Below are 9,993 nucleotides of genomic sequence, written 5' to 3' on the forward strand. Positions count from 1 at the left end.
TGGTATAAAATAAATCAGTTTTAAAAATCAAAACACATACAAATAACATAGATGCAAAACAAAGAAGTTTTCAAATCTAAAGTTTGTGAGAACTGCAAATTTAAGAAACAGTCAAGACTGCGTCCTTACAGAAAGGACACTCAAAGCCCCAGCTGCTTATTCCTTTGTTCAAAGAAGACACTTCCTTTAAACTCTTGTATCAACACACTCAACACATATCACAACACAACGATCAGTTCGAATCAGCACACTCATTCACAACATGTGCCAGTCACCGAAGGTTTGATACTCTCATCTCTTTAGAGTGTAAACTGTTATCCCTTTACTGTTAAAATCTTCATCTTCGGGGACAGTGTACCAGGTTCTGGGATACTAAGTTTCCATAAGGGCAGCTAGCCAAGCATCCCAAAGTTCTAGGATTATAATAAATTGTACATTGTAGTAACTTGCAGAGATATATTGGCTTCTATGGGGGAAATATAACATCTTTTCTCATTTAATGTTTGTGGGAGAGTGTGTGTTTTTTTTTTATTGCTCTAAAATATTATTTTTTTTTCTGGCTTTCTCATTAACCTACATCTTCTCTGACCCCCTTCCTCCCTCAGACCCCAAAGTTTGATCTTCACAAAAACTAGTATCTAGGAGAAAGCGTGCAGAGGTTGGGGCATAAAGTTTTCACCTAGAATTTGGGGACTAGTTATGTCTCTTTCATTTGCGAACACAACCCATGCTCATCTCCCTTTCTTCTACCTTCTTCATTCCAGTGTGTGACTCATTTTATTTTATTTATTTTATTTTTTTTTGTCTTTGCAGAGTCCTGCCTCGGGCAGCTCCTGATACCATTTCTCCCTTCCTCTCTCATTCCTGACCTGCTTCCTTTTGCCCAAGTTTGTTTCTCTGCTGTGCGTCCTGTGTGCACTACTTCAGGGAACACCCTTCCCGCTCTTCCTTTCCCCACGTTCCTGGAATTCCTGGACATGACTGGATCTTCTTCCCAGGAGCCTTCCCGTTTGCACTGTAAGATGCACAAGGCGAGGGAGGAAGAACTGCTCTTTCGTTTTCAGTTTCCCTCTGTTACTCCTTTCTCCTCCAAATCATCTCTTCCCTGTTAAGACCGGGTTTTTTGCACCAATACCTTCATTGTTTTTGATTGCCCTCATGGGGCTCTGATTTCCCGTAATCATTTTACAGTTAAACTCACAGTCTCCACCTTTCACTTGCCTTCAGTTTCAAGTGTCCTCTCCTGTGGCCACAAGCAGGTGCCTATAGAGACAGAGTCAGTGATTCCCATCTAGGGGTTGGGTTAGCTGGCAGCCTGAGGACATGCTGTATCAAGCAGGGAAACTGTTTCCTTTGGCAGGGGGTATGAGGCCCAAGGGGCAAGGCAGCCGTCCAGGTGGCAGGTAACGTCCAGGAAGAATGAGAAGCAGACAGGTCCAGATGTCCAGCCGCTGGGACTCCCTTCCTCACTGTACATCCTGTCTTTGCCTCAGGGGCACTGAGGTGGCTGTGGTAAATATTTATGGCATTCACATAAAGGTTAATAGATAATCAGAAGTACAAACTTGAGCAAACACCAAGAAAGAGCTAATAGTTGAGAAAAAAGCAATAATACCATGAAAAAGAGGCACCAACTGTAATCATCGGAAGATCTAACCCCCAGGGAAATGAGTTGATCGAGTAATTAGAATAAAGACTTTAGAATAAGTATAATGAATATACTCAGAGGAATATGAGAAACTATTGCATGCATAAACACCAATTTGCGGTAGTAGAAAATAAAAATGTGTGGTTGGAATAAAATACAAGCCCTCACCAGATGGGTTGAACAACAAAATGGACCCAAGGAGGACTCTATTAGTGAGAAGGAAATATGCCCAAGATGCTGCCCCAAAGGTTGAAGAGATTGAAAGAATAATAATAATTAAAAAAAATTTAAGAGATGTAGAAGAATTTCCAACAACCATCTGGTGGAAGTCGCTGAAGAGAGAGACTGGAATGGAGTGGAAATGTAATACCTACAGAAATAAAGAAAAAACTTCAGTGCTGAACAGAGACAAGTGTCCTCAGAGAAAAAGGTCTTGTGTACCACATATAAAGAAATGACAGGAAAGCATTGTCTTCAAAACTGTGTGATGAAATACAGAGAATGTCTTCAAAGTTTCTATAAAAATAGAAATTGGCTACAGAAGAACAAAACATTGACATCAGAGTTTTCATCAGCGACATGGGAGGCAGGAAGACAGAGAAGCCACACCAAGCTGGGGGATGGAAATTATGTATGTATGTAGAATTTTATACTTAAATAACATATGACTCAAGCAGGAGGGAATATAAAGACATTTGTATGTCATGGAAGGACTCAGAAATTTCACTGCTCACAGTCATTTCTTTCTGGATGAGGAGCGAGAGAACCTAAGGGCACACATGAACCACAAGGAGCAAGAGTGAGCAAAGGGACAAATAAATAAAAGGGAGTCTAAATAATTGTGGATAAGAAATAATAATTGGTAGCTAAATTTCTTAATGATGTAACAAACGAGATGGGGAGTGGAAGAGAAAGAAGGGAGGGAGGTAAAGGCATGTTCAGATCTTTGTCTAATTTGATGGTAGGATATAGAAACAGATCAATTCCAGAATTGGTAGAAAATGTAAACAAAGTATTACAACTTGAAGAGTTATAACTATTAGAGGAATAGAAATAAGATGCATATACTCTATTAAATTAAAAATAGTACAAAGAAAGCAAATTCAATCTAACTAAAGCAAATAATGATGGGAGAACAATAAAAAACATAAAGAAAACATGGCAAATAGAAACTTGAATGAGATCTTGTCATATTAGATCATGTTCATAGCAAGTGAACAAATTGATACTATCAACAGTTAATTAAGGAGCGAGGGAATGTGTATTCTCAGATATTGGTGGCAAGTAAATTAACACATATTTTTAAAAGCTTTTTAAAAAGAAAAAATATAATTCACATGGAGGTGACAGCAGTTCTTAAACATTCACATAACCTAATAACAGCGTTTAAATATCTAAAGTAAAATTTGATAAGAATATGAGAATTTGACAACCATAACGCAATGCTTTCAGAAATAGGTAGGTGAAACAAACAACAAAAGAGCAAATTTGATCTAATAGATTATTAACATAACCACTTATAACATCACTCATGAAAAACCACATGAAAATCAGGAACAAGGAAGAAATTCTTGGCTTATGTAGAAAGGGAGATTGGGACAAAGATAAATACAGGGCGGAGAAAGGAAGTGTTTTTAATAACTGCATCTCCGTATCTGAGTCCAGCAGTGGGGAGGGATGGAGTCTGGATGCTACGTGGGAAAGGCCAAGGCTGTGTGAGTTGAACTGGGGGTCACTTTCACACAGACAAAAGCATCATGGCTTTTCCGGCAGCTCCCTAAGGTGCAACTAAATATGAACCACAAGACAGTTGTTCCAGGTGATCGCTACTTCTCAGAAATATCACAGATGATCAGAAGCATAGCCCACATTAATCACATTGATCCAAATCAAGTTTCAAAGCTAATTAGATCTATGCACTGTAATGCCTCTATGCAAATACTGAAGAGAATAAGTGAAGCCCCTGAGACCTGAATGAGTATCTCAGGCAGCATGATGGTGTAAGTACATGTAAACACACCTAATTTTCTCAGTCTCGTTGGATTTCCTCCCATTGGATTTTCAGTGGAATGTTAGCAAACCTGTGCATATCTGATGCTCAAGTGTTTAAGGTCATATATTCCAAATGGTCCTAAATTCTGCATAAATAAGCCCTGTTATACAGAGATGATTCCTGGAATCTGTCCCGCTTATAATATTTGACCAGCAGGCAATATTTGTTATTGATTTTTAAATGTCCTTTGCATTTGTAGTAGAAGCTAATAGTTGCTCTTCTGAAGTCTATTCTCATTTATGGATTATCCATTTCAGGCCATCCATTGTATTTTAACATAACATCATCTCATTTAACAGTGACCATGAGAGGTCAATGTTATTATATTGCTTTTAAAAATAAAGAAAATGAGTCTCGGAAGGGTTATATAACTTTCCCAGATCACCTAGCTATTAAGTGGCAGACCTGGAATTTATCCCCGAGAGCTTTGGCTCTGAAGTCTTATTTCATTTTTATTACAGCACTGTCTGTAACACTTTCCATGTCACACTGACACGCATACCATATTCTGACGCAAGTCTTTCATGTAGATATTTTCTTCTAAAAATAAAAGATGTATTCCATATTGGTGTCTTTTAAACCTCTGACATAATCCTAGGACTACTTAATGAAACCAGAAATTTAGTATTCTTACATTAATATGTCAAACGAATTCATACGAAAAACTGATTAAATATATTGGTTTAATCATCACTAGACAGAGTACAAGTTTTCCATTATAATAGTGATGAACGATAGAGTTCTGATAGTTATTTACCTGTACACATTGTAAAAAACAAAAACAACTTAATGCTGACACCCTTTAAAAAGTAGCAAACACTCCTTTAGGCAGTTCAGGAGTCAACACATGGTTAACTCCATTCCGTTAAAAAACAATTTCTTCTCAAGTGGCAGCCTTATGATATTTGATAGCAGTACTTCCAAAGCATGATTTGATATTTGATAGCATTTTTGATCTGACAGTACTTACTGATTCTTTTCATTGTTTTGTACTTGCTTTTTCAGTGGTCTGGTTTATCTCTTACTGAAATGCTGTGTTGACCTCAAAACTATAGGTAGTTGCAATTTACTTGAGTTCTTCTTCTTCTTTTTTTTTTTTTAAGATAGAGAGGATGGGAGAGAGAGATAGAAACATGGATGTGAGAGAGAAACATCAATCTGCTGCCTCCTGCATGCCCCCTACTGGGGATAGAGCCTGTAACCCAGGCATGTGCCCTGACCAGAATTGAACTGGGACCTCTCAGTCCATGGGATGATGCTCAATCCACTGAGCAATACCAGCTGGGCTCTTTCATAAAATCTTATGCTGGCATTGTCATCACATTTCTCTCGACTCAGCTACAAATTCCCCTCTAACACTTCAAATGCTTCCCTAAAATGTCCACTTATTCTCAATCTTTATTACTGCCACCCAAGCTAGCACCATACTGTACCCGGACTACTACAATTTTCTAACAGGTCTTTCTGTTAATTCTCTTACTACTCTATAATTAAGTCCCCTTAGTATAAGTAGCCAGAGTTATTTTGTTATGCAAATTAGATCGTATCATTGTTTACAACTTTGCATTGTCTTCCCATTGCACTTAGAATAATGTTTAAACTCCCAATCATACTTCCTGAGTTAACCTTGTTTTGTTCTATCCATCCACATTGGCTTGCTTTTCTTCAAATGTACAAAGCTATCATTCCTCAGGGCCCTTGACTGGTTGCTTGCATTGGAATGTTCTTTCCTTCTACCTCAGCATGGTTGGTTTGTGTCATTTCTACTTTATTTTAACTGTTCTTCCAGTTTAAAATTAGCCATGCAACATGCATGGTCCCAAACCCAAATGCCTGCACAGCTCTTAGCTTGAGGCCCTTAGCTGTAGAGATTGGAACTGTTTCTAGACACTTACAGTTCGCTAGCTTGTTTTGCTGATTGTCAACTCTGACGTCATTTTTAGTGAGCAAAGATTTCCTTTATTACGTGGAAGCTCATTTCTGTATTCTGAACATTTAAAAAATATTTAAGTTAGCAATTTATCCAAGTATTTAGTTGAATAAGTTTTAGGATATTTCATGTTCACAGTATTGCTTATGTAGAAGTCTGCTTTAATATTTTAATTTTAATTTTTGCATTCTTTTGAATAAACCTACTCAATATTTTGTTAGGTGAAATGACTTCTTGATATGCCTTTCATTTATTGTGTATTACTTTCTGGCTCTCACATGGCTGGCCTAGGAAGCATGCAGGCTTTTTGTCAACATATTCTAATATATGTTAGTCATACATGATTACAAAATGTATCCTTGTGTTAGGTCTGTATAGTACCTAAAATATAGTTAATGATCCAAAGTGGATGTGTTTCTCATGTTGCTCTCAGGATTAAACTCTACATGCAGCTTCCGTTTGCAGCCCACCTGTAATTATATCAATCAGACTAGGTGATGTTATGCTTTTCTAACAAATTAACCTGGAAACTCAGTGTGATATAATACAACGTGGATGTATTTCTCACTTCCGGTATATTCTCCACATTCCCTCAGATTCCAGGTGGAGGTACTACTATTTTATAATTGTATCATGCAGAATATGTCACTGTGGAAGAGAAAGAGGGAGTTGTCCATGGGTCATTTAATTTGCTCCAGAAGAGACACACAGCTCATTGGCATGTACTGTTCACAGTCTCATCTAACTGTGAGGGGGCTGGGAAGTGTAGTCTTCAGTGTGATCAAGAAATAGAAGCAAGCTGGATGTTGCTAAACACTAGCATATCGTCAGTCACTTTGTTCTTTCTTGTTCTCATCGGCTTCTCAAGACATCATTGCTGTGTGTGTTCATTCAACAGCTTGATCAAAGAAGGCAAACATGAATGCTAACTATATTCTGATCTGAGTAATTGACTCTTGTGAGTATCTTTGATCTATGTAAATGGACATGAATAGTCTCAAATTATGTGTAATGTCAGTGTGTTTGGAAATATTTGTAAAATCTAAGCATTAGACAAAAGTGAGATCCATGTTTTGATTTTTTAATAGGTTGAATGGTAAAGTAAATACAGTAATTATGAAATCATTTAATTTATTCTAATGTCCACCAATGTTTCAATAGGCATTGTTCCAAATAAGATGGAGACTGGAAACCACACAATGGTGACAGAGTTCATTATTTTGGGGTTAACAGAGGATCCCACATTTTGCTCCATCTTTGTGGTTTTTCTAGGAATCTATGTCACTACCATGTTGGGCAATATCAGCATAATCATGTTAACCAAAAGAAGCCCTCAGCTTCACACCCTGATGTACCTTTTGCCGAGTCATTTGGCCTTTGTGGACATTGGGTACCCCACATCATTCACACCTATTATGATTGTGAGTTTCCTACAGGAGAGAACTACTGTGCCCATTACTGGCTGCATTGCCCAGCTTGGCTCTGATGTTCTGTTTAGAACAGCCGAGTGCTTCCTGCTGGTTGTCAAGGCCCATGATCGCTTTGTGGCCATCTGCTCCCCATGTCTCTACCCTACACACCTGTCTCCCAGGTCTGTATCATCTTATTGGTTGCTTCCTATCTGGGTGGATGTATAAATGCTTCATCATTTCCTGGTTGTGTATTGAGTCTGACTGTCTGTAGACCTAATAAAATCAACCATTTCTTCTGTGATCTCCCACCACTAGTGAGGCTTTCTGGTAACCCACATTTATGCTGCTGAACATTCTCCTGCCATCTCAGCTGGGTCAATCATTGTTATCACACTATTTATCATCGTTGTTTCACCTGTACATCATCCACTCGATCCTGAAGATGCTTGACTGCAGAAGGCACAAGCCTTCTCTACCTGTACTTCCTACCTCTTTGTTTTATGGTACAGTCACGTTTGTTTATGTTGTGCCAAAGTCACCAGACCATATTAAAGTGGTGTCTGTGTCCTACACAGTGGTGGTCCCTATGTTGAACCCCTTATCTACACCCTGAGGAACAAAGAGGTGGACGAGGCCATGAAAAAATGGGAGGCTAGAACACATTGGTCACTTTGAAAGAAATTCACTGTGATTCCAGAAACTGAAAAATGATAGTTTGGGGAGCATATGATGGATGTTTACGTTGTCCGATAGCCTTATCCTTTTATGTGGAGAACTATCTCACATATAACATGCCAGTATGTTGACTAATGACAACTTTAGTTTATAATTTTCTAGAGTTACCAAATATATAATTTTCATGAAAATCTACTGGGTTCAAATTAAATGTGTGTTTTTAAAAATGTTTTTTCTCTATTGATTTTAGTGAGAGAGGAAGGGAGAGAGAGAGAGAGAAAGGGAGAGAGAGAGAGAGAACCATCAATGAGAGAGAACATCAACTGGCTGCCTCCCACATGCCCCCCCATACACCGGGGATCAGGTTCACAACCCAGGCATGCACCCCTACTGGGAATCAAACCAGCAACTTCTTGGTGCCTGGGTCGGCGCTCAACCACTGAGCCATACTGGCCAGGCTAAATGTGCATATTTTAGGGTTTGGATACCTAGAGAATATAGTTTCACTTTTCTCTTTGTTCATTATTTAGGGAGTCTATGGTTAGAGGGTGTTTTATTTTTTGTTGTTGTTAAGTTATATATTTTTGAAATGTCATCTTGTAAGTTAACATCTTAGAAAGCATCATGTCCTAAATTAAAATGCAATTGACAGTCTAGGTCACTTTATCTGAAACTTAGCCTTTCTTATACAGGATTATCATAATCTTCAGAAATAGTGATGCCATGGTTTTGCCACCAGGAGACTCAATCCAGATAACACTGAAGGCACTCTGAAGGCTTAGCCATTGAGAGTTCCCATAAGTTTTCCCTATATACTCATAGGTTTGTCTGCAACGTTTTGTCTTTAAGCCTTTGCAGACAAGCCTTTGAATGGTAGGCAAAATTACTATGGTGTGGTGGTGGGGAAGGGACAGTGGAACTTTCTTTCAGCAAGCCAGTTGGTATTTTTAGGACATAAAATTATGGATTAAGACAACCCAGGCCTAGGCAGGCATGGAATATACCCGCCGTTCTTCTTTACATCTGTCAAGAAGGTGTTTATTGACACTCTGTCACTGCTTTATTTTAGGTGTATAGTGTGAGCCCTGACCATTGGTTTTTCTTTTTGGTAATTCAGGTACTTGATTTATGCTTGGGTTGTCGAGGCATTCACTTAAAATATGGCTATCAGCAGCACTATTTACAATAGCTAAGATCTGGAAACAGCCCAAGTGTCCATCAGTAGATGAATGGATAAAAAAGCTGTGGTACATATACACAATGGAGTACTATGCAGCGGTAAGAAAGAAAGATCTCTTATCCTTTGAGACGACATGGAGGGACCTGGAAAGTATAATCCTAAGTGAAAGAAGCCAAGCAGAAAAAGACAAATACCACGTGATCTCACTTATACATGGAATATAATGAACATAACAGTCTAAGGAATACAGTAGACCCAGAAACATGGAAGTAGGGCACAGACTGACATCCCTCAGAAGACGGGGTGGGGGGGTGGGGGGGGTGGGGGGGTGGGACGAGATAAACCACAGAACTTATATGCATGTATGCATGACCAATGGACATAGACAACTAAGCCAGGGACGGGGCGGAGGTGGGGTGGGGTGGGGGGTGCCAATGGGGTAAAAAAGGTAAAATATCTGTAACAAAAAAATAAATAAAAAAGAAATTAATAAAAAAAAATATATGGCTATCAGGAATAAACACATTGCCAGTCGCAGGAGTAGATGAAGAACCAGACTGCCCTCCACCCCTGGCTCTTAGAAAGTGACCATTTGGGCTGCTGTTTTTTCTCTTCCCACACTTTAAATTCCTGCTTTTATGTTTTTAATTCACTATTAAAAAGCGATCCCCCCCCCAACCCTAGACCCCCACCCTCAGCCCCAATAAAAGCAAAATCCTAGGTCCGTACTCTCTCTATCTGTAATTAAACTCCCCAATAAAGAGACAGAGTAGTTGAATGGATAAAAGGCCAAGATCCAGCTGCATGCTGTCTACAAGAAATTCACTTTAGAATCAAGGGCACACATACGCTGAAAATTAAGGAATGGAAAAAGATATTCCATGCAAATGGTGATCAGAAGAAAGCAGGAATAGCTATATTAATATCAGACAAAATAAACCTTAAGTCAGAAACTGTCTCTAGAGACAAAGAAAGTAATTGCATAATGATAAAGGGGTCAGTTCAGCAGGAAAATATAACAGTTGTGCATGTGTGTGTGTTCGACATTAGAGCACCTCAGCATGTGAAGCAGGTATGGGTAGGTCTGAAAGGGGA

General features: G+C 38.8%; 1 pseudogene; it reads left to right on the top strand.

The window, feature by feature from the left end:
- Positions 1-6,809: 6,809 nt before the first annotated feature.
- LOC118627474 lies at positions 6,810-7,718 on the top strand (annotated as a pseudogene).
- The last annotated feature ends 2,275 nt before the right edge of the window (positions 7,719-9,993 follow it).

Source organism: Molossus molossus, unplaced genomic scaffold, assembly GCF_014108415.1.
Source record: "Molossus molossus isolate mMolMol1 unplaced genomic scaffold, mMolMol1.p scaffold_m16_p_13, whole genome shotgun sequence".
Lineage (NCBI taxonomy): Eukaryota > Metazoa > Chordata > Mammalia > Chiroptera > Molossidae > Molossus > Molossus molossus.